At 42.5% G+C, this 26,247-nt stretch overlaps 40 non-coding genes across 40 annotated transcripts; all 40 read right to left on the bottom strand.

The window, feature by feature from the left end:
* Window positions 1-1,287: 1,287 nt before the first annotated feature.
* On the bottom strand, window positions 1,288-1,359 carry TRNAA-UGC (transfer RNA alanine (anticodon UGC)). The gene has a single exon. It is a non-coding gene; the product is annotated as a tRNA-Ala (tRNA).
* A 272-nt stretch (window positions 1,360-1,631) lies between these two features.
* Window positions 1,632-1,703, bottom strand: TRNAA-UGC (transfer RNA alanine (anticodon UGC)). Its single transcript has one exon. It is a non-coding gene; the product is annotated as a tRNA-Ala (tRNA).
* Window positions 1,704-1,976: 273 nt separating this feature from the next.
* On the bottom strand, window positions 1,977-2,048 carry TRNAA-UGC (transfer RNA alanine (anticodon UGC)). The gene has a single exon. It is a non-coding gene; the product is annotated as a tRNA-Ala (tRNA).
* Window positions 2,049-2,322: 274 nt separating this feature from the next.
* Window positions 2,323-2,395, bottom strand: TRNAA-UGC (transfer RNA alanine (anticodon UGC)). The gene has a single exon. It is a non-coding gene; the product is annotated as a tRNA-Ala (tRNA).
* Window positions 2,396-3,415: 1,020 nt separating this feature from the next.
* TRNAA-UGC (transfer RNA alanine (anticodon UGC)) lies at window positions 3,416-3,487 on the bottom strand. The gene has a single exon. It is a non-coding gene; the product is annotated as a tRNA-Ala (tRNA).
* A 1,313-nt stretch (window positions 3,488-4,800) lies between these two features.
* Window positions 4,801-4,874, bottom strand: TRNAA-UGC (transfer RNA alanine (anticodon UGC)). The gene has a single exon. It is a non-coding gene; the product is annotated as a tRNA-Ala (tRNA).
* A 617-nt stretch (window positions 4,875-5,491) lies between these two features.
* Window positions 5,492-5,563, bottom strand: TRNAA-UGC (transfer RNA alanine (anticodon UGC)). The gene has a single exon. It is a non-coding gene; the product is annotated as a tRNA-Ala (tRNA).
* Window positions 5,564-5,836: 273 nt separating this feature from the next.
* On the bottom strand, window positions 5,837-5,908 carry TRNAA-UGC (transfer RNA alanine (anticodon UGC)). The gene has a single exon. It is a non-coding gene; the product is annotated as a tRNA-Ala (tRNA).
* Window positions 5,909-6,874: 966 nt separating this feature from the next.
* On the bottom strand, window positions 6,875-6,946 carry TRNAA-UGC (transfer RNA alanine (anticodon UGC)). The gene has a single exon. It is a non-coding gene; the product is annotated as a tRNA-Ala (tRNA).
* Window positions 6,947-7,219: 273 nt separating this feature from the next.
* TRNAA-UGC (transfer RNA alanine (anticodon UGC)) lies at window positions 7,220-7,291 on the bottom strand. Its single transcript has one exon. It is a non-coding gene; the product is annotated as a tRNA-Ala (tRNA).
* Window positions 7,292-7,911: 620 nt separating this feature from the next.
* On the bottom strand, window positions 7,912-7,983 carry TRNAG-UCC (transfer RNA glycine (anticodon UCC)). The gene has a single exon. It is a non-coding gene; the product is annotated as a tRNA-Gly (tRNA).
* Window positions 7,984-8,257: 274 nt separating this feature from the next.
* Window positions 8,258-8,329, bottom strand: TRNAA-UGC (transfer RNA alanine (anticodon UGC)). Its single transcript has one exon. It is a non-coding gene; the product is annotated as a tRNA-Ala (tRNA).
* A 965-nt stretch (window positions 8,330-9,294) lies between these two features.
* Window positions 9,295-9,366, bottom strand: TRNAA-UGC (transfer RNA alanine (anticodon UGC)). Its single transcript has one exon. It is a non-coding gene; the product is annotated as a tRNA-Ala (tRNA).
* A 273-nt stretch (window positions 9,367-9,639) lies between these two features.
* On the bottom strand, window positions 9,640-9,711 carry TRNAA-UGC (transfer RNA alanine (anticodon UGC)). The gene has a single exon. It is a non-coding gene; the product is annotated as a tRNA-Ala (tRNA).
* A 620-nt stretch (window positions 9,712-10,331) lies between these two features.
* Window positions 10,332-10,405, bottom strand: TRNAA-UGC (transfer RNA alanine (anticodon UGC)). The gene has a single exon. It is a non-coding gene; the product is annotated as a tRNA-Ala (tRNA).
* Window positions 10,406-11,079: 674 nt separating this feature from the next.
* Window positions 11,080-11,151, bottom strand: TRNAA-UGC (transfer RNA alanine (anticodon UGC)). Its single transcript has one exon. It is a non-coding gene; the product is annotated as a tRNA-Ala (tRNA).
* A 274-nt stretch (window positions 11,152-11,425) lies between these two features.
* Window positions 11,426-11,497, bottom strand: TRNAA-UGC (transfer RNA alanine (anticodon UGC)). The gene has a single exon. It is a non-coding gene; the product is annotated as a tRNA-Ala (tRNA).
* Window positions 11,498-12,116: 619 nt separating this feature from the next.
* TRNAA-UGC (transfer RNA alanine (anticodon UGC)) lies at window positions 12,117-12,188 on the bottom strand. Its single transcript has one exon. It is a non-coding gene; the product is annotated as a tRNA-Ala (tRNA).
* Window positions 12,189-12,808: 620 nt separating this feature from the next.
* Window positions 12,809-12,882, bottom strand: TRNAA-UGC (transfer RNA alanine (anticodon UGC)). The gene has a single exon. It is a non-coding gene; the product is annotated as a tRNA-Ala (tRNA).
* Window positions 12,883-13,554: 672 nt separating this feature from the next.
* On the bottom strand, window positions 13,555-13,626 carry TRNAA-UGC (transfer RNA alanine (anticodon UGC)). The gene has a single exon. It is a non-coding gene; the product is annotated as a tRNA-Ala (tRNA).
* A 274-nt stretch (window positions 13,627-13,900) lies between these two features.
* TRNAA-UGC (transfer RNA alanine (anticodon UGC)) lies at window positions 13,901-13,972 on the bottom strand. Its single transcript has one exon. It is a non-coding gene; the product is annotated as a tRNA-Ala (tRNA).
* Window positions 13,973-15,339: 1,367 nt separating this feature from the next.
* On the bottom strand, window positions 15,340-15,411 carry TRNAA-UGC (transfer RNA alanine (anticodon UGC)). The gene has a single exon. It is a non-coding gene; the product is annotated as a tRNA-Ala (tRNA).
* A 622-nt stretch (window positions 15,412-16,033) lies between these two features.
* Window positions 16,034-16,105, bottom strand: TRNAA-UGC (transfer RNA alanine (anticodon UGC)). Its single transcript has one exon. It is a non-coding gene; the product is annotated as a tRNA-Ala (tRNA).
* Window positions 16,106-16,724: 619 nt separating this feature from the next.
* Window positions 16,725-16,798, bottom strand: TRNAA-UGC (transfer RNA alanine (anticodon UGC)). The gene has a single exon. It is a non-coding gene; the product is annotated as a tRNA-Ala (tRNA).
* A 617-nt stretch (window positions 16,799-17,415) lies between these two features.
* TRNAA-UGC (transfer RNA alanine (anticodon UGC)) lies at window positions 17,416-17,487 on the bottom strand. The gene has a single exon. It is a non-coding gene; the product is annotated as a tRNA-Ala (tRNA).
* Window positions 17,488-17,759: 272 nt separating this feature from the next.
* On the bottom strand, window positions 17,760-17,831 carry TRNAA-UGC (transfer RNA alanine (anticodon UGC)). The gene has a single exon. It is a non-coding gene; the product is annotated as a tRNA-Ala (tRNA).
* A 273-nt stretch (window positions 17,832-18,104) lies between these two features.
* TRNAA-UGC (transfer RNA alanine (anticodon UGC)) lies at window positions 18,105-18,176 on the bottom strand. The gene has a single exon. It is a non-coding gene; the product is annotated as a tRNA-Ala (tRNA).
* Window positions 18,177-18,450: 274 nt separating this feature from the next.
* On the bottom strand, window positions 18,451-18,522 carry TRNAA-UGC (transfer RNA alanine (anticodon UGC)). The gene has a single exon. It is a non-coding gene; the product is annotated as a tRNA-Ala (tRNA).
* Window positions 18,523-19,489: 967 nt separating this feature from the next.
* On the bottom strand, window positions 19,490-19,561 carry TRNAA-UGC (transfer RNA alanine (anticodon UGC)). The gene has a single exon. It is a non-coding gene; the product is annotated as a tRNA-Ala (tRNA).
* Window positions 19,562-20,183: 622 nt separating this feature from the next.
* On the bottom strand, window positions 20,184-20,255 carry TRNAA-UGC (transfer RNA alanine (anticodon UGC)). The gene has a single exon. It is a non-coding gene; the product is annotated as a tRNA-Ala (tRNA).
* A 619-nt stretch (window positions 20,256-20,874) lies between these two features.
* On the bottom strand, window positions 20,875-20,948 carry TRNAA-UGC (transfer RNA alanine (anticodon UGC)). The gene has a single exon. It is a non-coding gene; the product is annotated as a tRNA-Ala (tRNA).
* A 617-nt stretch (window positions 20,949-21,565) lies between these two features.
* On the bottom strand, window positions 21,566-21,637 carry TRNAA-UGC (transfer RNA alanine (anticodon UGC)). Its single transcript has one exon. It is a non-coding gene; the product is annotated as a tRNA-Ala (tRNA).
* A 622-nt stretch (window positions 21,638-22,259) lies between these two features.
* Window positions 22,260-22,331, bottom strand: TRNAA-UGC (transfer RNA alanine (anticodon UGC)). Its single transcript has one exon. It is a non-coding gene; the product is annotated as a tRNA-Ala (tRNA).
* A 274-nt stretch (window positions 22,332-22,605) lies between these two features.
* TRNAA-CGC (transfer RNA alanine (anticodon CGC)) lies at window positions 22,606-22,677 on the bottom strand. Its single transcript has one exon. It is a non-coding gene; the product is annotated as a tRNA-Ala (tRNA).
* Window positions 22,678-22,951: 274 nt separating this feature from the next.
* TRNAA-UGC (transfer RNA alanine (anticodon UGC)) lies at window positions 22,952-23,024 on the bottom strand. Its single transcript has one exon. It is a non-coding gene; the product is annotated as a tRNA-Ala (tRNA).
* Window positions 23,025-23,296: 272 nt separating this feature from the next.
* TRNAA-CGC (transfer RNA alanine (anticodon CGC)) lies at window positions 23,297-23,368 on the bottom strand. Its single transcript has one exon. It is a non-coding gene; the product is annotated as a tRNA-Ala (tRNA).
* A 1,317-nt stretch (window positions 23,369-24,685) lies between these two features.
* TRNAA-UGC (transfer RNA alanine (anticodon UGC)) lies at window positions 24,686-24,757 on the bottom strand. Its single transcript has one exon. It is a non-coding gene; the product is annotated as a tRNA-Ala (tRNA).
* Window positions 24,758-25,031: 274 nt separating this feature from the next.
* On the bottom strand, window positions 25,032-25,103 carry TRNAA-CGC (transfer RNA alanine (anticodon CGC)). The gene has a single exon. It is a non-coding gene; the product is annotated as a tRNA-Ala (tRNA).
* Window positions 25,104-25,377: 274 nt separating this feature from the next.
* On the bottom strand, window positions 25,378-25,450 carry TRNAA-UGC (transfer RNA alanine (anticodon UGC)). The gene has a single exon. It is a non-coding gene; the product is annotated as a tRNA-Ala (tRNA).
* Window positions 25,451-25,722: 272 nt separating this feature from the next.
* TRNAA-CGC (transfer RNA alanine (anticodon CGC)) lies at window positions 25,723-25,794 on the bottom strand. Its single transcript has one exon. It is a non-coding gene; the product is annotated as a tRNA-Ala (tRNA).
* Window positions 25,795-26,247: the final 453 nt, after the last annotated feature.

Genomic DNA, 26,247 nt, shown 5'->3' with positions numbered 1-26,247 from the left:
GAGTTTCTTGGTGCTCAACAGCTTCTCCTAACAATAAAATAATTCAATAGTTGAAATAAACAAAATCATCTCGTCATTGCTGCCTGATACAGTTTTTTCATCATTGAGGAAAGCCGCTTATCTCTATAGTCAAAGAAAATGGCAGCGCTGTTCGATGAAATGTATTTCATGATATGCGCACCGGTAACTCGTGGTGCCGTAGTATTACAGCAGGCAATAAAAAAGATACCGCTAAAGTCGAGAGCGCTTTGCAGGTGCCGGAGATTGAACCCGGGACTTCTCACATGCAAAGCGAGCGCTCTACCACTCAGCTACACCCCTGTTACATCTGGGGCACTCATTAACGAGTTTCTTGGTGCTCATCAGCTTGTTCAAACAATAAAATAATCAATTAGTTGAAATAAACAAAATTGTCTCGTCATTGCTGCCTGATACAGTTTTTTTCATCATTGAGGAAAGCCGCTTATCTCTATAGTCAAATAAAATGGCAGCGCTGTTCGATGAAATGTATTTCATGATATGCGCACCGGTGACTCGTGGTGCCGTAGTATTACAACAGGCAATAAAAAAAGATATCGCTAAAGTCGAGAGCGCTTTCGAGGTGCCGGGGTCTGAACCCGGGACACCTCACATGCACAGCGAGCGCTCTACCACTCAGCTACACCCCTGTTACATCTGGGGCACTCATTAACGAGTTTCTTGGTGCTCATCAGCTTGTTCTAACAATAAAATAATTCAATAGTTTAAATAAACAAAATCATCTCGTCATTGCTGCCTGATACAGTTTTTTAATCATTGAGAAAAGCTGCATATTTCTATAGTCAAAGGAAATGGCAGCGCTGTTCGATGAAATGTATTTCATGATATGCGCACCGGTGACTCGTGGTGCCGTAGTATTACAACAGGCAATAAAAAAAGATATCGCTAAAGTGGAGAGCGCTTTCGAGGTGCCGGTGTCTGAACCCGGGACTACTCACATGCAAAGCGAGCGCTCTACCACTGAGCTACACCCCCGTTACATCTGGAGCACTCATTAACGAGTTTCTTGGTGCTCATCAGCTTCTCCTAACAATAAAATAATTCAATAGTTGAAATAAACAAAATCATCACGTCATTGCTGCCTGATAAAGTTTTTTCATCATTGAGAAAAGCCGCTTATCTCTATAGTCAAAGAAAATGGCAGCGCTGTTCGATGAAATGTATTTCATGATATGCGCACCGGTAACTCGTGGTGCCGTAGTATTACAACAGGCAATAAAAAAGATACCGCTAAAGTCGAGAGTGCTTTGGAGGTGCCGGGGATTGAACCCGGGACTTCTCACATGCAAAGCGAGCGCTCTACCACTGAGCTACACCTCCGTTACATTTGGAGCACTCATTAACGAGTTTCTTGGTGCTCATCAGCTTGTTCAAACAATAAGATAATCAATTAGTTGAAATAAACAAAATCATCTCATCATTCTGCCTGATACAGTTTTTTCATCATTGAGGAAAGCTGCATATTTTATAGTCAAAGAAAATGGCAACGATGTTCGATGAAATGTATTTAATGATATGCGCACCGGTAACTCGTGGTGCCGTAGTATTACAACAGGCATTAAAAAAAGATACCGCTAAAGTCGAAAGCGCTTTCGAGGTGCCGGGGTCTGAACCCGGGACTACTCACATGCAAAGCGAGCGCTCTACCACTGAGCTACACCCCCTTTACATCTGGAGCACTCATTAACGAGTTTCTTGGTGCTCATCAGCTTGTTCTAACAATTAAATAATTCAATGGTTGAAATAAACAAAATCATCTCGTCATTGCTGCCTGATACAGTTTTTTCATCTTTGAGAAAAGCCGCTTATCTCTATAGTCAAAGAAAATGGCAGCGCTGTTCGATGAAATGTATTTCATGATATGCGTACCGGTGACTCGTGGTGCCGTAGTATTACAACAGGCAATAAAAAAGATCCCGCTAATGTCGAGAGCGCTTTGGAGGTGCCGGGGATTCAACCCAGGACTTCTCACATGCAAAGCGAGCGCTCTACCACTGAGCTACACCCCCTTTACATCTGGAGCACTCATTAACGAGTTTCTTGGTGCTCATCAGCTTGTTAAAACAATAAAATAATCAATAAGTTGAAATAAACAAAATCATCTCGTCATTGCTGCCTGATACAGTTTTTTTCATCATTGAGGAAAGCCGCTTATCTCTATAGTCAAAAAAATGGCAGCGCTGTTCGATGAAATGTATTTCATGATATGCGCACCGGTAACTCGTGGTGCCGTAGTATTACAACAGGCAATAAAAAAAGATACCGCTAAAGTCGAGAGCGCTTTCGAGGTGCCGGGGTCTGAACCCGGGACTACTCACATGCAAAGCGAGCGCTCTACCACTGAGCTACACCCCCGTTACATCTGGAGCACTCATTAACGAGATTCTTGGTGCTCAACAGCTTCTCCTAACAATAAAATCATTCAATAGTTGAAATAAACAAAATCATCTCGTCATTGATGCCTGATACAGTTTTTTCATCATTTAGGAAAGCCGCTTATCTCTATAGTCAAAGAAAATGGCAGCGCTGTTCGATGAAATGTATTTCATGATATGCGCACCGGTGACTAGTGGTGCCGTAGTATTACAGCAGGCAATAAAAAAGATACAGCTAAAGTCGAGAGCGCTTTCCAGGTGCCGGAGATTGAGCCCGGGACTTCTCACATGCAAAGCGAGCGCTCTACCACTGAGCTACACCCTTTTTTCTTTCTTTATTGCCTGTTTACATACAACATTCACAAACATATATACATCCCCCGTTACATCTGGAGCACTCATTAACGAGTTTCTTGGTGCTCATCAGCTTGTTCAAACAATAAGATAATCAATTAGTTGAAATAAACAAAATCATCTCGTCATTCTGCCTGATACAGTTTTTTCATCATTGAGGAAAGCTGCATATTTTATAGTCAAAGAAAATGGCAACGATGTTCGATGAAATGTATTTAATGATATGCGCACCGGTAACTCGTGGTGCCGTAGTATTACAACAGGCAATAAAAAAAGATACCGCTAAAGTCGAAAGCGCTTTCGAGGTGCCGGGGTCTGAACCCGGGAGTACTCACATGCTAAGCGAGCACTCTACCACTGAGCTACACCCCCTTTACATCTGGAGCACTCATTAACGAGTTTCTTGGTGCTCATCAGCTTGTTCTAACAATAAAATAATTCAATAGTTGAAATAAACAAAATCATCTTGTCATTGCTGCCTGATACAGTTTTTTCATCATTGAGAAAAGCCGCTTATCTCTATAGTCAAAGAAAATGGCAGCGCTGTTCGATGAAATGTATTTCATGATATGCGTACCGGTGACTCGTGGTGCCGTAGTATTACAACAGGCAATGAAAAAAAGATCCCGCTAACGTCGAGAGCGCTTTGGAGGTGCCGGGGTCTGAACCCAGGACTTCTCACATGCAAAGCGAGTGCTCTACCACTGAGCTACACCACCTTTACATCTGGAGCACTCATTAACGAGTTTCTTGGTGCTCATCAGCTTGTTAAAACAATAAAATAATCAATAAGTTGAAATAAACAAAATCGTCTCGTCATTGCTGCCTGATACAGTTTTTGTCATCATTCAGGAAAGCCGCTTATCTCTATAGTCAAAGAAAATGGCAGCGCTGTTCGATGAAACGTATTTCATGATATGCGCACCGGTAACTCGTGGTGCCATAGTATTACAACAGGAAATAAAAAAAGATACCGCTAAAGTCGAGAGCGCTTTCGAGGTGCCGGGGTCTGAACCCGGGACACCTCACATGCACAGCGAGCGCTCTACCACTGAGCTACACCCCCTTTACATCTGGAGCACTCATTAACGAGTTTCTTGGTGCTCATCAGCTTGTTAAAACAATAAAATAATCAATAAGTTGAAATAAACAAAATCGTCTCGTCATTGCTGCCTGATACAGTTTTTGTCATCATTCAGGAAAGCCGCTTATCTCTATAGTCAAAGAAAATGGCAGCGCTGTTCGATGAAACGTATTTCATGATATGCGCACCGGTAACTCGTGGTGCCGTAGTATTACAACAGGAAATAAAAAAAGATACCGCTAAAGTCGAGAGCGCTTTCGAGGTGCCGGGGTCTGAACCCGGCACTACTCACATGCAAAGCGAGCGCTCTACCACTGAGCTACACCCCCTTTACATCTGGAGCACTCATTAACGAGTTTCTTGGTGCTCAACAGCTTCTCCTAACAATAAAATAATTCAATAGTTGAAATAAACAAAATCATCTCGTCATTGCTGCCTGATACAGTTTTTTCATCATTGAGGAAAGCCGCTTATCTCTATAGTCAAAGAAAATGGCAGCGCTGTTCGATGAAATGTATTTCATGATATGCGCACCGGTAACTCGTGGTGCCGTAGTATTACAGCAGGCAATAAAAAAGATACCGCTAAAGTCGAGAGCGCTTTGCAGGTGCCGGAGATTGAACCCGGGACTTCTCACATGCAAAGCGAGCGCTCTACCACTCAGCTACACCCCTGTTACATCTGGGGCACTCATTAACGAGTTTCTTGGTGCTCATCAGCTTGTTCAAACAATAAAATAATCAATTAGTTGAAATAAACAAAATTGTCTCGTCATTGCTGCCTGATACAGTTTTTTTCATCATTGAGGAAAGCCGCTTATCTCTATAGTCAAATAAAATGGCAGCGCTGTTCGATGAAATGTATTTCATGATATGCGCACCGGTAACTCGTGGTGCCGCAGTATTACAGCAGGAAATAAAAAAGATACCGCTGAATTCGAGAGCGCTTTGCAGGTGCCGGGGATTGAACCCGGGATTTCTCACATGCAAAGCGAGCGCTCTACCGCTGAGCTACACCCCTGTTACATCTAGAGCACTCATTAACGAGTTTCTTGGTGCTCATCAGCTTGTTCTAACAATAAAATAATTCAATAGTTTAAATAAACAAAATCATCTCGTCATTGCTGCCTGATACAGTTTTTTAATCATTGAGAAAAGCTGCATATTTCTATAGTCAAAGGAAATGGCAGCGCTGTTCGATGAAATGTATTTCATGATATGCGCACCGGTGACTCGTGGTGCCGTAGTATTACAACAGGCAATAAAAAAAGATATCGCTAAAGTGGAGAGCGCTTTCGAGGTGCCGGTGTCTGAACCCGGGACTACTCACATGCAAAGCGAGCGCTCTACCACTGAGCTACACCCCCGTTACATCTGGAGCACTCATTAACGAGTTTCTTGGTGCTCATCAGCTTCTCCTAACAATAAAATAATTCAATAGTTGAAATAAACAAAATCATCACGTCATTGCTGCCTGATAAAGTTTTTTCATCATTGAGAAAAGCCGCTTATCTCTATAGTCAAAGAAAATGGCAGCGCTGTTCGATGAAATGTATTTCATGATATGCGCACCGGTAACTCGTGGTGCCGTAGTATTACAACAGGCAATAAAAAAGATACCGCTAAAGTCGAGAGTGCTTTGGAGGTGCCGGGGATTGAACCCGGGACTTCTCACATGCAAAGCGAGCGCTCTACCACTGAGCTACACCTCCGTTACATTTGGAGCACTCATTAACGAGTTTCTTGGTGCTCATCAGCTTGTTCAAACAATAAGATAATCAATTAGTTGAAATAAACAAAATCATCTCGTCATTGCTGCCTGATACAGTTTTTTCATCATTGAGAAAAGCAGCTTATCTCTATAGTCAAAGAAAATGGCAGCGCTGTTCGATGAAATGTATTTCATGATATGCGCACCGGTAACTCGTGGTGCCGTAGTATTGCAACAGGCAATAAAGAAGATACCGCTAAAGTCGTGAGTGCTTTAGAGGAGCCAGGGATTGAACCCGGGACTTCTCACATGCAAAGCGAGTGCTCTACCACTGAGCTACACCCCCGTTACATCTGGAGCACTCATTAACGAGTTTCTTGGTGCTCATCAGCTTCTCCTAACAATAGAAAAATTCAATAGTATAAATAAACAAAATCATCTCGTCATTGCTGCCTGATACAGTTTTTTTCATCATTGAGGAAAGCAGCTTATCTCTATAGTCAAAGAAAATGGCAGCGCTGTTCGATGAAATGTATTTCATGATATGCGCACCGGTAACTCGTGGTGCCGTAGTATTACAGCAGGCAATAAAAAAGATACCGCTAAAGTGGAGAGCGCTTTGCAGGTGCCGGAGATTGAACTCGGGACTTCTCACATGCAAAGCGAGCGCTCTACCACTGAGCTACACCCCTGTTACATCTGGGGCACTCATTAACGAGTTTCTTGGTGCTCATCAGCTTGGTCAAACAATAAAATATTCAATTAGTTGAAATAAACAAAATTGTCTCGTCATTGCTGCCTGATACAGTTTTTTTCATCATTGAGAAAAGCAGCTTATCTCTATAGTCAAAGAAAATGGCAGCGCTGTTCGATGAAATGTATTTCATGATATGCGCACCGGTAACTCGTGGTGCCGTAGTGTTACAGCAGGCAATAAAAAAGATACCGCTAAAGTGGAGAGCGCTTTGCAGGTGCCGGAGATTGAACTAGGGACTTCTCACATGCAAAGCGAGCGCTCTACCACTGAGCTACACCCCTGTTACATCTGGGGCACTCATTAACGAGTTTCTTGGTTCTCATCAGCTTGGTCAAACAATAAAATATTCAATTAGTTGAAATAAACAAAATTGTCTCGTCATTGCTGCCTGATACAGTTTTTTTCATCATTGAGAAAAGCAGCTTATCTCTACAGTCAAAGAAAATGGCAGCGCTGTTCGATGAAATGTATTTCATGATATGCGCACCGGTAACTCGTGGTGCCGTAGTATTACAGCAGGCAATAAAAAAGATACCGCTAAAGTGGAGAGCGCTTTGCAGGTGCCGGGGATTGAACCCGGGACTTCTCACATGCAAAGCAAGTGCTCTACCACTGAGCTACACCCCCGTTACATCTGGAGCACTCATTAACGAGTTTCTTGGTGCTCATCAGCTTCTCCTAACAATAAAAAAATTCAATAGTATAAATAAACAAAATCATCTCGTCATTGCTGCCTGATACAGTTTTTTCATCATTGAGAAAAGCAGCTTATCTCTATAGTCAAAGAAAATGGCAGCGCTGTTCGATGAAATGTATTTCATGATATGCGCACCGGTAACTCGTGGTGCCGTAGTATTGCAACAGGCAATAAAGAAGATACCGCTAAAGTCGTGAGTGCTTTAGAGGAGCCAGGGATTGAACCCGGGACTTCTCACATGCAAAGCGAGTGCTCTACCACTGAGCTACACCCCCGTTACATCTGGAGCACTCATTAACGAGTTTCTTGGTGCTCATCAGCTTCTCCTAACAATAGAAAAATTCAATAGTATAAATAAACAAAATCATCTCGTCATTGCTGCCTGATACAGTTTTTTTCATCATTGAGGAAAGCAGCTTATCTCTATAGTCAAAGAAAATGGCAGCGCTGTTCGATGAAATGTATTTCATGATATGCGCACCGGTAACTCGTGGTGCCGTAGTATTACAGCAGGCAATAAAAAAGATACCGCTAAAGTGGAGAGCGCTTTGCAGGTGCCGGAGATTGAACTCGGGACTTCTCACATGCAAAGCGAGCGCTCTACCACTGAGCTACACCCCTGTTACATCTGGGGCACTCATTAACGAGTTTCTTGGTGCTCATCAGCTTGGTCAAACAATAAAATATTCAATTAGTTGAAATAAACAAAATTGTCTCGTCATTGCTGCCTGATACAGTTTTTTTCATCATTGAGGAAAGCCGCTTATCTCTATAGTCAAAGAAAATGGCAGCGCTGTTCGATGAAATGTATTTCATGATATGCGCACCGGTAACTCGTGGTGCCGTAGTATTAAAGCAGGAAATAAAAAAGATACCGCTAAAGTCGAGAGCACTTTGCAGGTGCCGGGGATTCAACCCAGGACTTCTCACATGGAAAGCGAGCGCTCTACCACTGAGCTACACCCCCTTTACATCTGGAGCACTCATTAACGAGTTTCTTGGTGCTCATCAGCTTGTTAAAACAATAAAATAATCAATAAGTTGAAATAAACAAAATCGTCTCGTCATTGCTGCCTGATACAGTTTTTTTCATCATTGTGGAAAGCAGCTTATCTCTATAGTCAAAGAAAATTGCAGCGCTGTTCGATGGAATGTATTTCATGATATGCGCACCGTTAACTCGTGGTGCCGTAGTATTGCAACAGGCAATAAAGAAGATACCGCTAAAGTCGAGAGTGCTTTGGAGGAGCCGGGGATTGAACCCGGGACTTCTCACATGCAAAGCGAGTGCTCTACCACTGAGCTACACCGCCGTTACATCTGGAGCACTCATTAACGAGTTTCTTGGTGCTCATCAGCTTCTCCTAACAATAAAAAAATTCAATAGTATAAATAAACAAAATCATCTCGTCATTGCTGCCTGATACAGTTTTTTCATCATTGAGAAAAGCAGCTTATCTCTACAGTCAAAGAAAATGGCAGCGCTGTTCGATGAAATGTATTTCATGATATGCGCACCGGTAACTCGTGGTGCCGTAGTATTACAGCAGGCAATAAAAAAGATACCGCTAAAGTGGAGAGCGCTTTGCAGGTGCCGGAGATTGAACTCGGGACTTCTCACATGCAAAGCGAGCGCTCTACCACTGAGCTACACCCCTGTTACATCTGGGGCACTCATTAACGAGTTTCTTGGTGCTCATCAGCTTGGTCAAACAATAAAATATTCAATTAGTTGAAATAAACAAAATTGTCTCGTCATTGCTGCCTGATACAGTTTTTTTCATCATTGAGAAAAGCAGCTTATCTCTATAGTCAAAGAAAATGGCAGCGCTGTTCGATGAAATGTATTTCATGATATGCGCACCGGTAACTCGTGGTGCCGTAGTGTTACAGCAGGCAATAAAAAAGATACCGCTAAAGTGGAGAGCGCTTTGCAGGTGCCGGAGATTGAACTAGGGACTTCTCACATGCAAAGCGAGCGCTCTACCATTGAGCTACACCCCTGCTACATCTGGGGCACTCATTAACGAGTTTCTTGGTTCTCATCAGCTTGGTCAAACAATAAAATATTCAATTAGTTGAAATAAACAAAATTGTCTCGTCATTGCTGCCTGATACAGTTTTTTTCATCATTGAGAAAAGCAGCTTATCTCTACAGTCAAAGAAAATGGCAGCGCTGTTCGATGAAATGTATTTCATGATATGCGCACCGGTAACTCGTGGTGCCGTAGTATTACAGCAGGCAATAAAAAAGATACCGCTAAAGTGGAGAGCGCTTTGCAGGTGCCGGGGATTGAACCCGGGACTTCTCACATGCAAAGCGAGTGCTCTACCACTGAGCTACACCCCCGTTACATCTGGAGCACTCATTAACGAGTTTCTTGGTGCTGATCAGCTTCTCCTAACAATAAAAAAATTCAATAGTATAAATAAACAAAATCATCTCGTCATTGCTGCCTGATACAGTTTTTTCATCATTGAGAAAAGCAGCTTATCTCTATAGTCAAAGAAAATGGCAGCGCTGTTCGATGAAATGTATTTCATGATATGCGCACCGGTAACTCGTGGTACCGTAGTATTGCAACAGGCAATAAAGAAGATACCGCTAAAGTCGAGAGTGCTTTGGAGGAGCCAGGGATTGAACCCGGGACTTCTCACATGCAAAGCGAGTGCTCTACCACTGAGCTACACCCCCGTTACATCTGGAGCACTCATTAACGAGTTTCTTGGTGCTCATCAGCTTCTCCTAACAATAGAAAAATTCAATAGTATAAATAAACAAAATCATCTCGTCATTGCTGCCTGATACAGTTTTTTTCATCATTGAGGAAAGCAGCTTATCTCTATAGTCAAAGAAAATGGCAGCGCTGTTCGATGAAATGTATTTCATGATATGCGCACCGGTAACTCGTGGTGCCGTAGTATTACAGCAGGCAATAAAAAAGATACCGCTAAAGTGGAGAGCGCTTTGCAGGTGCCGGAGATTGAACTCGGGACTTCTCACATGCAAAGCGAGCGCTCTACCACTGAGCTACACCCCTGTTACATCTGGGGCACTCATTAACGAGTTTCTTGGTGCTCATCAGCTTGGTCAAACAATAAAATATTCAATTAGTTGAAATAAACAAAATTGTCTCGTCATTGCTGCCTGATACAGTTTTTTTCATCATTGAGGAAAGCCGCTTATCTCTATAGTCAAAGAAAATGGCAGCGCTGTTCGATGAAATGTATTTCATGATATGCGCACCGGTAACTCGTGGTGCCGTAGTATTAAAGCAGGAAATAAAAAAGATACCGCTAAAGTCGAGAGCACTTTGCAGGTGCCGGGGATTGAACCCGGGACTTCTCACATGCAAAGCGAGCGCTCTACCACTGAGCTACACCCCTGTTACATCTGGAGCACTCATTAACGAGTTTCTTGATACTCATCAGCTTGTTTCAACAATAAAATAATTCAATAGTTGAAATAAACAAAATCATCTCGTCATTGCTGCCTGATACAGTTTTTTTCATCATTGAGAAAAGTCGCTTATCTCTATAGTCAAAGAAAATGGCAGCGATGTTCGATGAAATGTATTTCATGATATGCGCACCGGTAACTCGTGGTGCCGTAGTATTACAACAGGCAATAAAAAATATACCGCTAAAGTCGAGAGCGCTTTGGAGGTGCTGGGGATTGAGCCCGGGACTTCTCACATGCAAAGCGAGCGCTCTACCACTGAGCTACACCCTTTTTTCTTTCTTTATTGCCTGTTTACATACAACATTCACAAACATATATACATCCCCCGTTACATCTGGAGCACTCATTAACGAGTTTCTTGGTGCTCATCAGCTTGTTCTAACAATAAAATAATTCAATAGTTGAAATAAACAAAATCATAACGTCATTGCTACCTGATACAGTTTTTTCATCATTGAGGAAAGCTGCATATTTCTATAGTCAAAGAACATGACAGCGCTGTTCGATGAAATGTGTTTCATGATATGCGCACCGGTAACTCGTGGTGCCGTAGTATTACAACAGGCAATAAAAAAGATACCGCTAAAGTCGAGAGCGCTTTGGAGGTGCCGGGGATTGAACCCGAGACTTCTCACATGCAAAGCGAGCGCTCTACCACTGAGCTACACCCCCGTTACATCTGGAGCACTCATTAACGAGTTTCTTGGTGCTCATCAGCTTGTTCTAACAATAAAATAATTCAATAGTTGAAATAAACAAAATCATCTCGTCATTGCTGCCTGATACACTTTTTTCATCATTGAGAAAAGCCGCTTATCTCTATAGTCAAAGAAAATGGCAGCGCTGTTCGATGAAATGTATTTCATGATATGCGTACCGGTGACTCGTGGTGCCGTAGTATTACAACAGGCAATGAAAAAAGATCCCGCTAATGTCGAGAGCGCTTTGGAGGTGCCGGGGATTCAACCCAGGACTTCTCACATGCAAAGCGAGCGCTCTACCACTGAGCTACACCCCCTTTACATCTGGAGCACTCATTAACGAGTTTCTTGGTGCTCATCAGCTTGTTAAAACAATAAAATAATCAATAAGTTGAAATAAACAAAATCATCTCGTCATTGCTGCCTGATACAGTTTTTTTCATCATTGAGGAAAGCCGCTTATCTCTATAGTCAAAAAAATGGCAGCGCTGTTCGATGAAATGTATTTCATGATATGCGCACCGGTAACTCGTGGTGCCGTAGTATTACAACAGGCAATAAAAGAAGATACCGCTAAAGTCGAGAGCGCTTTCGAGGTGCCGGGGTCTGAACCCGGGACTACTCACATGCAAAGCGAGCGCTCTTCAACTGAGCTACACCGCCGTTACATCTGGAGCACTCATTAACGAGTTTCTTGGTGCTCATCAGCTTCTCCTAACAATAAAAAAATTCAATAGTATAAATAAACAAAATCATCTCGTCATTGCTGCCTGATACAGTTTTTTCATCATTGAGAAAAGCAGCTTATCTCTACAGTCAAAGAAAATGGCAGCGCTGTTCGATGAAATGTATTTCATGATATGCGCACCGGTAACTCGTGGTGCCGTAGTATTGCAACAGGCAATAAAGAAGATACCGCTAAAGTCGAGAGTGCTTTGGAGGAGCCAGGGATTGAACCCGGGACTTCTCACATGCAAAGCGAGTGCTCTACCACTGAGCTACACCCCCGTTACATCTGGAGCACTCATTAACGAGTTTCTTGGTGCTCATCAGCTTCTCCTAACAATAGAAAAATTCAATAGTATAAATAAACAAAATCATCTCGTCATTGCTGCCTGATACAGTTTTTTTCATCATTAAGGAAAGCAGCTTATCTCTATAGTCAAAGAAAATGGCAGCGCTGTTCGATGAAATGTATTTCATGATATGCGCACCGGTAACTCGTGGTGCCGTAGTATTACAGCAGGCAATAAAAAAGATACCGCTAAAGTGGAGAGCGCTTTGCAGGTGCCGGAGATTGAACTCGGGACTTCTCACATGCAAAGCGAGCGCTCTACCACTGAGCTACACCCCTGTTACATCTGGGGCACTCATTAACGAGTTTCTTGGTGCTCATCAGCTTGGTCAAACAATAAAATATTCAATTAGTTGAAATAAACAAAATTGTCTCGTCATTGCTGCCTGATACAGTTTTTTTCATCATTGAGGAAAGCCGCTTATCTCTATAGTCCAAGAAAATGGCAGCGCTGTTCGATGAAATGTATTTCATGATATGCGCACCGGTAACTCGTGGTGCCGTAGTATTAAAGCAGGAAATAAAAAAGATACCGCTAAAGTCGAGAGCACTTTGCAGGTGCCGGGGATTGAACCCGGGACTTCTCACATGCAAAGCGAGCGCTCTACCACTGAGCTACACCCCTGTTACATCTGGAGCACTCATTAACGAGTTTCTTGATACTCATCAGCTTGTTTCAACAATAAAATAATTCAATAGTTGAAATAAACAAAATCATCTCGTCATTGCTGCCTGATACAGTTTTTTTCATCATTGAGAAAAGTCGCTTATCTCTATAGTCAAAGAAAATGGCAGCGATGTTCGATGAAATGTATTTCATGATATGCGCACCGGTAACTCGTGGTGCCGTAGTATTACAACAGGCAATAAAAAATATACCGCTAAAGTCGAGAGCGCTTTGGAGGTGCTGGGGATTGAGCCCGGGACTTCTCACATGCAAAGCGAGCGCTCTACCACTGAGCTACACCCTTTTTTCTTTCTTTATTGCCTGTACATACAACATTCACAAACATATATACATCCCCCGTTACATCTGGAGCACTCATTAACGAGTTTCTTGGTGCTCATCAGCTTGTTCTAACAATAAAATAATTCAATAGTTGAAATAAACAAAATCATAACGTCATTGCTACCTGATACAGTTTTTTCATCATTGAGGAAAGCTGCATATTTCTATAGTCAAAGAAAATGACAGCGCTGTTCGATGAAATGTGTTTCATGATATGCGCACCGGTAACTCGTGGTGCCGTAGTATTACAACAGGCAATAAAAAAGATACCGCTAAAGTCGAGAGCGCTTTGGAGGTGCCGGGGATTGAACCCGAGACTTCTCACATGCAAAGCGAGCGCTCTACCACTGAGCTACACCCCCGTTACATCTGGAGCACTCATTAACGAGTTTCTTGGTGCTCATCAGCTTGTTCTAACAATAAAATAATTCAATAGTTGAAATAAACAAAATCATCTCGTCATTGCTGCCTGATACACTTTTTTCATCATTGAGAAAAGCCGCTTATCTCTATAGTCAAAGAAAATGGCAGCGCTGTTCGATGAAATGTATTTCATGATATGCGTACCGGTGACTCGTGGTGCCGTAGTATTACAACAGGCAATGAAAAAAGATCCCGCTAATGTCGAGAGCGCTTTGGAGGTGCCGGGGATTCAACCCAGGACTTCTCACATGCAAAGCGAGCGCTCTACCACTGAGCTACACCCCCTTTACATCTGGAGCACTCATTAACGAGTTTCTTGGTGCTCATCAGCTTGTTAAAACAATAAAATAATCAATAAGTTGAAATAAACAAAATCATCTCGTCATTGCTGCCTGATACAGTTTTTTTCATCATTGAGGAAAGCCGCTTATCTCTATAGTCAAAAAAATGGCAGCGCTGTTCGATGAAATGTATTTCATGATATGCGCACCGGTAACTCGTGGTGCCGTAGTATTACAACAGGCAATAAAAAAAGATACCGCTAAAGTCGAGAGCGCTTTCGAGGTGCCGGGGTCTGAACCCGGGACTACTCACATGCAAAGCGAGCGCTCTTCAACTGAGCTACACCCCCGTTACATCAGGAGCACTCATTAACGAGATTCTTGGTTCTCAACAGCTTCTCCTAACAATAAAATCATTCAATAGTTGAAATAAACAAAATCATCTCGTCATTGATGCCTGATACAGTTTTTTCATCATTTAGGAAAGCCGCTTATCTCTATAGTCAAAGAAAATGGCAGCGCTGTTCGATGAAATGTATTTCATGATATGCGCACCGGTAACTAGTGGTGCCGTAGTATTACAGCAGGCAATAAAAAAGATACCGCTAAAGTCGAGAGCGCTTTCCAGGTGCCGGAGATTGAGCCCGGGACTTCTCACATGCAAAGCGAGCGCTCTACCACTGAGCTACACCCTTTTTTCTTTCTTTATTGCCTGTTTACATACAACATTCACAAACATATATACATCCCCCGTTACATCTGGAGCACTCATTAACGAGTTTCTTGGTGCTCATCAGCTTGTTCAAACAATAAGATAATCAATTAGTTGAAATAAACAAAATCATCTCGTCATTCTGCCTGATACAGTTTTTTCATCATTGAGGAAAGCTGCATATTTTATAGTCAAAGAAAATGGCAACGATGTTCGATGAAATGTATTTAATGATATGCGCACCGGTAACTCGTGGTGCCGTAGTATTACAACAGGCAATAAAAAAAGATACCGCTAAAGTCGAAAGCGCTTTCGAGGTGCCGGGGTCTGAACCCGGGAGTACTCACATGCTAAGCGAGCACTCTACCACTGAGCTACACCCCCTTTACATCTGGAGCACTCATTAACGAGTTTCTTGGTGCTCATCAGCTTGTTCTAACAATAAAATAATTCAATAGTTGAAATAAACAAAATCATCTTGTCATTGCTGCCTGATACAGTTTTTTCATCATTGAGAAAAGCCGCTTATCTCTATAGTCAAAGAAAATGGCAGCGCTGTTCGATGAAATGTATTTCATGATATGCGTACCGGTGACTCGTGGTGCCGTAGTATTACAACAGGCAATGAAAAAAAGATCCCGCTAACGTCGAGAGCGCTTTGGAGGTGCCGGGGTCTGAACCCAGGACTTCTCACATGCAAAGCGAGTGCTCTACCACTGAGCTACACCACCTTTACATCTGGAGCACTCATTAACGAGTTTCTTGGTGCTCATCAGCTTGTTAAAACAATAAAATAATCAATAAGTTGAAATAAACAAAATCGTCTCGTCATTGCTGCCTGATACAGTTTTTGTCATCATTCAGGAAAGCCGCATATCTCTATAGTCAAAGAAAATGGCAGCGCTGTTCGATGAAACGTATTTCATGATATGCGCACCGGTAACTCGTGGTGCCGTAGTATTACAACAGGAAATAAAAAAAGATACCGCTAAAGTCGAGAGCGCTTTCGAGGTGCCGGGGTCTGAACCCGGGACAACTCACATGCACAGCGAGCGCTCTACCACTGAGCTACACCCCCTTTACATCTGGAGCACTCATTAACGAGTTTCTTGGTGCTCATCAGCTTGTTAAAACAATAAAATAATCAATAAGTTGAAATAAACAAAATCGTCTCGTCATTGCTGCCTGATACAGTTTTTGTCATCATTCAGGAAAGCCGCTTATCTCTATAGTCAAAGAAAATGGCAGCGCTGTTCGATGAAACGTATTTCATGATATGCGCACCGGTAACTCGTGGTGCCGTAGTATTACAACAGGAAATAAAAAAAGATACCGCTAAAGTCGAGAGCGCTTTCGAGGTGCCGGGGTCTGAACCCGGGACTACTCACATGCAAAGCGAGCGCTCTACCACTGAGCTACACCCCCTTTACATCTGGAGCACTCATTAACGAGTTTCTTGGTGCTCAACAGCTTCTCCTAACAATAAAATAATTCAATAGTTGAAATAAACAAAATCATCTCGTCATTGCTGCCTGATACAGTTTTTTCATCATTGAGGAAAGCCGCTTATCTCTATAGTCAAAGAAAATGGCAGCGCTGTTCGATGAAATGTATTTCATGATATGCGCACCGGTAACTCGTGGTGCCGTAGTATTACAGCAGGCAATAAAAAAGATACCGCTAAAGTCGAGAGCGCTTTGCAGGTGCCGGAGATTGAACCCGGGACTTCTCACATGCAAAGCGAGCGCTCTACCACTCAGCTACACCCCTGTTACATCTGGGGCACTCATTAACGAGTTTCTTGGTGCTCATCAGCTTGTTCAAACAATAAAATAATCAATTAGTTGAAATAAACAAAATTGTCTCGTCATTGCTGCCTGATACAGTTTTTTTCATCATTGAGGAAAGCCGCTTATCTCTATAGTCAAATAAAATGGCAGCGCTGTTCGATGAAATGTATTTCATGATATGCGCACCGGTAACTCGTGGTGCCGCAGTATTACAGCAGGAAATAAAAAAGATACCGCTGAATTCGAGAGCGCTTTGCAGGTGCCGGGGATTGAACCCGGGACTTCTCACATGCAAAGCGAGCGCTCTACCACTGAGCTACACCCCTGTTACATCAAGAGCACTCATTAACGAGTTTCTTGGTGCTCATCAGCTTGTTCTAACAATAAAATAATTCAATAGTTTAAATAAACAAAATCATCTCGTCATTGCTGCCTGATACAGTTTTTTAATCATTGAGAAAAGCTGCATATTTCTATAGTCAAAGGAAATGGCAGCGCTGTTCGATGAAATGTATTTCATGATATGCGCACCGGTGACTCGTGGTGCCGTAGTATTACAACAGGCAATAAAAAAAGATATCGCTAAAGTCGAGAGCGCTTTCGAGGTGCCGGTGTCTGAACCCGGGACTACTCACATGCAAAGCGAGCGCTCTACCACTGAGCTACACCCCCGTTACATCTGGAGCACTCATTAACGAGTTTCTTGGTGCTCATCAGCTTCTCCTAACAATAAAATAATTCAATAGTTGAAATAAACAAAATCATCTCGTCATTGCTGCCTGATAAAGTTTTTTCATCATTGAGAAAAGCCGCTTATCTCTATAGTCAAAGAAAATGGCAGCGCTGTTCGATGAAATGTATTTCATGATGTGCGCACCGGTAACTCGTGGTGCCGTAGTATTACAACAGGCAATAAAAAAGATACCGCTAAAGTCGAGAGTGCTTTGGAGGTGCCGGGGATTGAACCCGGGACTTCTCACATGCAAAGCGAGCGCTCTACCACTGAGCTACACCTCCGTTACATTTGGAGCACTCATTAACGAGTTTCTTGGTGCTCATCAGCTTGTTCAAACAATAAGATAATCAATTAGTTGAAATAAACAAAATCATCTCGTCATTCTGCCTGATACAGTTTTTTCATCATTGAGGAAAGCTGCATATTTTATAGTCAAAGAAAATGGCAACGATGTTCGATGAAATGTATTTAATGATATGCGCACCGGTAACTCGTGGTGCCGTAGTATTACAACAAGCATTAAAAAAAGATACAGCTAAAGTCGAAAGCGCTTTCGAGGTGCCGGGGTCTGAACCCGGGACTACTCACATGCAAAGCGAGCGCTCTACCACTGAGCTACACCCCCTTTACATCTGGAGCACTCATTAACGAGTTTCTTGGTGCTCATCAGCTTGTTCTAACAATAAAATAATTCAATGGTTGAAATAAACAAAATCATCTCGTCATTGCTGCCTGATACAGTTTTTTCATCTTTGAGAAAAGCCGCTTATCTCTATAGTCAAAGAAAATGGCAGCGCTGTTCGATGAAATGTATTTCATGATATGCGCACCGGTAACTCGTGGTGCCGTAGTATTACAGCAGGCAATAAAAAAGATACCGCTAAAGTGGAGAGCGCTTTGCAGGTGCCGGGGATTGAACCCGGGACTTCTCACATGCAAAGCGAGCGCTCTACCACTGAGCTACACCCCCTTTACATCTGGAGCACTCATTAACGAGTTTCTTGGTGCTCATCAGCTTGTTAAAACAATAAAATAATCAATAAGTTGAAATAAACAAAATCGTCTCGTCATTGCTGCCTGATACAGTTTTTTTCATCATTGAGGAAAGCAGCTTATCTCTATAGTCAAAGAAAATGGCAGCGCTGTTCGATGGAATGTATTTCATGATATGCGCACCGTTAACTCGTGGTGCCGTAGTATTGCAACAGGCAATAAAGAAGATACCGCTAAAGTCGAGAGTGCTTTGGAGGAGCCGGGGATTGAACCCGGGACTTCTCACATGCAAAGCGAGTGCTCTACCACTGAGCTACACCGCCGTTACATCTGGAGCACTCATTAACGAGTTTCTTGGTGCTCATCAGCTTCTCCTAACAATAAAAAAATTCAATAGTATAAATAAACAAAATCATCTCGTCATTGCTGCCTGATACAGTTTTTTCATCATTGAGAAAAGCAGCTTATCTCTACAGTCAAAGAAAATGGCAGCGCTGTTCGATGAAATGTATTTCATGATATGCGCACCGGTAACTCGTGGTGCCGTAGTATTACAGCAGGCAATAAAAAAGATACCGCTAAAGTGGAGAGCGCTTTGCAGGTGCCGGAGATTGAACTCGGGACTTCTCACATGCAAAGCGAGCGCTCTACCACTGAGCTACACCCCTGTTACATCTGGGGCACTCATTAACGAGTTTCTTGGTGCTCATCAGCTTGGTCAAACAATAAAATATTCAATTAGTTGAAATAAACAAAATTGTCTCGTCATTGCTGCCTGATACAGTTTTTTTCATCATTGAGAAAAGCAGCTTATCTCTATAGTCAAAGAAAATGGCAACGATGTTCGATGAAATGTATTTAATGATATGCGCACCGGTAACTCGTGGTGCCGTAGTATTACAACAGGCAATAAAAAAAGATACCGCTAAAGTCGAAAGCGCTTTCGAGGTGCCGGGGTCTGAACCCGGGAGTACTCACATGCTAAGCGAGCACTCTACCACTGAGCTACACCCCCTTTACATCTGGAGCACTCATTAACGAGTTTCTTGGTGCTCATCAGCTTGTTCTAACAATAAAATAATTCAATAGTTGAAATAAACAAAATCATCTTGTCATTGCTGCCTGATATAGTTTTTTCATCATTGAGAAAAGCCGCTTATCTCTATAGTCAAAGAAAATGGCAGCGCTGTTCGATGAAATGTATTTCATGATATGCGTACCGGTGACTCGTGGTGCCGTAGTATTACAACAGGCAATGAAAAAAAGATCCCGCTAACGTCGAGAGCGCTTTGGAGGTGCCGGGGTCTGAACCCAGGACTTCTCACATGCAAAGCGAGTGCTCTACCACTGAGCTACACCACCTTTACATCTGGAGCACTCATTAACGAGTTTCTTGGTGCTCATCAGCTTGTTAAAACAATAAAATAATCAATAAGTTGAAATAAACAAAATCGTCTCGTCATTGCTGCCTGATACAGTTTTTGTCATCATTCAGGAAAGCCGCATATCTCTATAGTCAAAGAAAATGGCAGCGCTGTTCGATGAAACGTATTTCATGATATGCGCACCGGTAACTCGTGGTGCCGTAGTATTACAACAGGAAATAAAAAAAGATACCGCTAAAGTCGAGAGCGCTTTCGAGGTGCCGGGGTCTGAACCCGGGACAACTCACATGCACAGCGAGCGCTCTACCACTGAGCTACACCCCCTTTACATCTGGAGCACTCATTAACGAGTTTCTTGGTGCTCATCAGCTTGTTAAAACAATAAAATAATCAATAAGTTGAAATAAACAAAATCGTCTCGTCATTGCTGCCTGATACAGTTTTTGTCATCATTCAGGAAAGCCGCTTATCTCTATAGTCAAAGAAAATGGCAGCGCTGTTCGATGAAACGTATTTCATGATATGCGCACCGGTAACTCGTGGTGCCGTAGTATTACAACAGGAAATAAAAAAAGATACCGCTAAAGTCGAGAGCGCTTTCGAGGTGCCGGGGTCTGAACCCGGGACTACTCACATGCAAAGCGAGCGCTCTACCACTGAGCTACACCCCCTTTACATCTGGAGCACTCATTAACGAGTTTCTTGGTGCTCAACAGCTTCTCCTAACAATAAAATAATTCAATAGTTGAAATAAACAAAATCATCTCGTCATTGCTGCCTGATACAGTTTTTTCATCATTGAGGAAAGCCGCTTATCTCTATAGTCAAAGAAAATGGCAGCGCTGTTCGATGAAATGTATTTCATGATATGCGCACCGGTAACTCGTGGTGCCGTAGTATTACAGCAGGCAATAAAAAAGATACCGCTAAAGTCGAGAGCGCTTTGCAGGTGCCGGAGATTGAACCCGGGACTTCTCACATGCAAAGCGAGCGCTCTACCACTCAGCTACACCCCTGTTACATCTGGGGCACTCATTAACGAGTTTCTTGGTGCTCATCAGCTTGTTCAAACAATAAAATAATCAATTAGTTGAAATAAACAAAATTGTCTCGTCATTGCTGCCTGATACAGTTTTTTTCATCATTGAGGAAAGCCGCTTATCTCTATAGTCAAATAAAATGGCAGCGCTGTTCGATGAAATGTATTTCATGATATGCGCACCGGTAACTCGTGGTGCCGCAGTATTACAGCAGGAAATAAAAAAGATACCGCTGAATTCGAGAGCGCTTTGCAGGTGCCGGGGATTGAACCCGGGACTTCTCACATGCAAAGCGAGCGCTCTACCACTGAGCTACACCCCTGTTACATCAAGAGCACTCATTAACGAGTTTCTTGGTGCTCATCAGCTTGTTCTAACAATAAAATAATTCAATAGTTTAAATAAACAAAATCATCTCGTCATTGCTGCCTGATACAGTTTTTTAATCATTGAGAAAAGCTGCATATTTCTATAGTCAAAGGAAATGGCAGCGCTGTTCGATGAAATGTATTTCATGATATGCGCACCGGTGACTCGTGGTGCCGTAGTATTACAACAGGCAATAAAAAAAGATATCGCTAAAGTCGAGAGCGCTTTCGAGGTGCCGGTGTCTGAACCCGGGACTACTCACATGCAAAGCGAGCGCTCTACCACTGAGCTACACCGCCGTTACATCTGGAGCACTCATTAACGAGTTTCTTGGTGCTCATCAGCTTCTCCTAACAATAAAAAAATTCAATAGTATAAATAAACAAAATCATCTCGTCATTGCTGCCTGATACAGTTTTTTCATCATTGAGAAAAGCAGCTTATCTCTATAGTCAAAGAAAATGGCAGCGCAGTTCGATGAAATGTATTTCATCATATGCGTACCGATGACTCGTGGTGCCGTAGTATTACAACAGGCAATAAAAAAGATACCGCCAAAGTCGAGAGCACTTTGGAGGTGCCGGGGATTGAACCCGGAACTTCTCACTTGCAATGCGAGCGCTCTACCACTGAGCTACACCCCCGTTACATCTGGAGCACTCATTAACGAGTTTCTTGGTGCTCATTAGCTTGTTCTAACAATAAAATAATTCAATAGTTGAAATAAACAAAATCATCTCGTCATTGCTGCCTGATACAGTTTTTTTCATCATTGAGAAAAGCCGCTTATCTCTATAGTCAAATAAAATGGCAGCGCTGTTCGATGAAATGTATTTCATCATATGCGTACCGATGACTCGTGGTGCCATAGTATTACAACAGGCAATAAAAAAAGATACCACTAAAGTCGAGAGCGCTTTGGAGGTGCCGGGGATTCTACCCGGGACTTCTCACATGCAAAGCGAGCGCTTTACCACTGAGCTACACCCCCTTTACATCTGGAGCACTCATTAACGAGTTTCTTAGTGCTCATCAGCTTGTTAAAACAATAAAATAATCAATTAGTTAAAATAAACAAAATCGTCTCGTCATTGCTGCCTGATACAGTTTTTTTCATTATTGAGGAAAGCCGCTTATCTCTATAGTCAAAGAAAATGGCAGTGCTGTTCGATGAAATGTATTTCATGATATGCGCACCGGTAACTCGTGGTGCAGTAGTATTACAACAGGCTATGAAAAAAGATACCGCTAAAGTCGAGAGCACTTTGGAGGTGCCGGGGATTGAACCCAAGACTTCTCACATGCAAAGCGAGCGCTCTACCACTGAGCTACACCCCCGTTACATCTGGAGCACTCATTACCGAGTTTCTTGGTGCTCATCAGCTTGTTCTAACAATAAAATAATTCAATAGTTGAAATAAACAAAATCATCTCGTCATTGCTGCCTGATACAGTTTTTTCATCATTGAGGAAAGCTGCATATTTCTATAGTCAAAGAAAATGGCAGCGCTGTTCGATGAAATGTATTTCATGATATGCGCACCGGTAACTCGTGTTGCCGTAGTATTACAACAGGCAATAAAAAAAGTTACCGGTAAAGTCGAGAGCGCTTTGGAGGTGCCGGGGATTGAACCCGGGACTTCTCACATGCGAAGCGAGCGCTCTACCACTGAGCTACACCCCCTTTACATCTGGAGCACTCATTAACGAGTTTCTTGGTGCTCATCAGCTTGTTCTAACAATAAAATAATTCAATAGTTAAAATAAACAAAATCATCTCGTCATTGCTGCCTGATACAGTTTTTTCATCATTGAGGAAAGCTGCATATTTCTATAGTCAAAGAAATTGGCAGCGCTGTTCGATGAAATGTATTTTATGATATGCGCACCGGTAACTCGTGGTGCCGTAGTATTACAACAGGCAATAAAAAAAGATACCGCTAAAGTCGAGAGCGCTTTCGAGGTGCCGGGGTCTGAACCCGGGACTACTCACATGCAAAGCGAGCGCTCTACCACTGAGCTACATCCCCGTTACATCTGGAGCACTCATTAACGAGTTTCTTGGTGCTCATCAGCTTCTCCTAACAATAAAATAATTCAATAGTTAAAACAAACAAAATTATCTTGTCATTGCTGCTTGATACAGTTTTTTCATCATTGAGAAAAGTCGCTTATCTCTATAGTCAAAGAAAATTGCAGCGCTGTTCGATGAAATGTATTTCATGATATGCGCACGGGTAACTCGCGGTGGTGTAGTATTACAACAGGCAATAAAAAAGTTACCGCTAAAGTCGAGAGCGCTTTGGAGGTGCCGGGGATTGAACCCGGGACTTCTCACATGCGAAGCGAGCGCTCTACCACTCAGCTACACCCCCGTTACATCTGGAGCACTCATTAACGAGTTTCTTGGTGCTCATCAGCTTGTTCTAACAATAAAATAATTCAATAGTTGAAATAAACAAAATCATCTCGTCATTGCTGCCTGATACAGCTTTTCATCATTGAGGAAAGCTGCAAATTTCTATAGTCAAAGAAATTGGCAGCGCTGTTCGATGAAATGTATTTCATGATATGCGCACCGGTAACTCGTGTTGCCGTAGTATTACAACAGGCAATAAAAAAAAGATACCGCTAAAGTCGAGAGCGCTTTCGAGGGGCCGGGGTCTGAGCCCGGGACTACTCACATGCGAAGCGAGCGCTCTACCACTGAGCTACACCCCCGTTACATAAGGAGCACTCATTAACGAGTTTCTTGGTGCTCATCAGCTTCTCCTAACAATAAAATAATTCAATAGTTGAAATAAACAAAATCATCCCGTCATTTCTGGCTGATACAGTTTTTTTCATCAATGAGAAAAGCGGCTTATCTCTATAGTCAAAGAAAACGGCAGCGCTGTTCGATGAAATGTATTTCATGGTATGCGCACTGGTAACTCGTGGTGCCGTAGTATTACAACAGACAATAAAAAAAGATACCGCAAAAGTCGAGAGCACTTTGGAGGTGCCGGGGATTGAACCCGGGACTTCTCACATGCAAAGCGAGCGCTCTATCACTGACTTACACCCCCGTTACATCTGGAGCACTCATTAAGAAGTTTCTTGGTGCTCATTACCTTGTTCTAACAATAATATAATTCAATAGTTGAAATAAACAAAATCATCTCGTCATTGCTGCTTGATACAGTTTTTTTCATCATTGAGAAAAGTCGCTTATCTCTCTAGTCAAAGAAAATGGCAGCGCTGTTCGATGAAATGTATTTTATGATGTGCGCACCGGTAACTCGTGGTGCCGTAGTATTACAACAGGCAATAAAAAAAGATACCGCTAAAGTCGAGAGCGCTTTCGAGGGGCCGGGGTCTGAGCCCGGGACTACTCACATGCAAAGCGAGCGCTCTACCACTGAGCTACACCCCCGTTACATAGGGAGCACTCATTAACGAGTTTCTTGGTGCTCATCAGCTTCTCCTAACAATAAAATAATTCAATAGTTGAAATAAACAAAATCGTCTCGTCATTGCTGCCTGATACAGTTTTTTTTTCATTATTGAGGAAAGCCGCTTATCTCTATAGTCAAAGAAAATGGCAGCGCTGTTCGATGAAATGTATTTCATGATATGCGCACCGGTAACTCGTGGTGCCGTAGTATTACTACAGGCAATAAAAAAAGATACCGCTAAAGTCGAGAGCACTTTGGAGGTGCCGGGGATTGAACCCAAGACTTCTCACATGCAAAGCGAGCGCTCTACCACTGAGCTACACCCCCGTTACATCTGGAGCACTCATTACCGAGTTTCTTGGTGCTCATCAGCTTGTTCTAACAATAAAATAATTCAATAGTTGAAATAAACAAAATCATCTCGTCATTGCTGCCTGATACAGTTTTTTCATCATTGAGGAAAGCTGCATATTTCTATAGTCAAAGAAAATGGCAGCGCTGTTCGATGAAATGTATTTCATGATATGCGCACCGGTAACTCGTGTTGCCGTAGTATTACAACAGGCAATAAAAAAAGTTACCGGTAAAGTCGAGAGCGCTTTGGAGGTGCCGGGGATTGAACCCAAGACTTCTCACATGCGAAGCGAGCGCTCTACCACTGAGCTACACCCCCGTTACATCTGGAGCACTCATTAACGAGTTTCTTGGTGCTCATCAGCTTGTTCTAACAATAAAATAATTCAATAGTTGAAATAAACAAAATCATCTCGTCATTGCTGCCTGATACAGTTTTTTCATCATTGAGGAAAGCTGCATATTTCTATAGTCAAAGAAATTGGCAGCGCTGTTCGATGAAATGTATTTTATGATATGCGCACCGGTAACTCGTGGTGCCGTAGTATTACAACAGACAATAAAAAAAGATACCGCTAAAGTCGAGAGCGCTTTCGAGGTGCCGGGGTCTGAACCCGGGACTACTCACATGCAAAGCGAGCGCTCTACCACTGAGCTACATCCCCGTTACATCTGGAGCACTCATTAACGAGTTTCTTGGTGCTCATCAGCTTCTCCTAACAATAAAATAATTCAATAGTTAAAATAAACAAAATTATCTTGTCATTGCTGCTTGATACAGTTTTTTCATCATTGAGAAAAGTCGCTTATCTCTATAGTCAAAGAAAATTGCAGCGCTGTTCGATGAATTGTATTTCATGATATGCGCACGGGTAACTCGCGGTGGTGTAGTATTACAACAGGCAATAAAAAAGTTACCGCTAAAGTCGAGAGCGCTTTGGAGGTGCCGGGGATTGAACCCGGGACTTCTCAAATGCGAAGCGAGCGCTCTACCACTGAGCTACACCCCCGTTACATCTGGCGCACTCATTAACGAGTTTCTTGGTGCTCATCAGCTTGTTCTAACAATAAAATAATTCAATAGTTGAAATAAACAAAATCATCTCGTCATTGCTGCCTGATACAGCTATTCATCATTGAGGAAAGCTGCAAATTTCTATAGTCAAAGAAATTGGCAGCGCTGTTCGATGAAATGTATTTCATGATATGCGCACCGGTAACTCGTGTTGCCGTAGTATTACAACAGGCAATAAAAAAAAGATACCGCTAAAGTCGAGAGCGCTTTCGAGGGGCCGGGGTCTGAGCCCGGGACTACTCACATGCGAAGCGAGCGCTCTACCACTGAGCTACACCCCCGTTACATAAGGAGCACTCATTAACGAGTTTCTTGGTGCTCATCAGCTTCTCCTAACAATAAAATAATTCAATAGTTGAAATAAACAAAATCATCCCGTCATTTCTGG

Source organism: Rhipicephalus microplus, chromosome 3 (assembly GCF_043290135.1).
Source record: "Rhipicephalus microplus isolate Deutch F79 chromosome 3, USDA_Rmic, whole genome shotgun sequence".
NCBI classification, from domain to species: Eukaryota; Metazoa; Arthropoda; class Arachnida; order Ixodida; family Ixodidae; genus Rhipicephalus; species Rhipicephalus microplus.
This window is presented reverse-complemented; position numbering and strand designations above follow the sequence as displayed.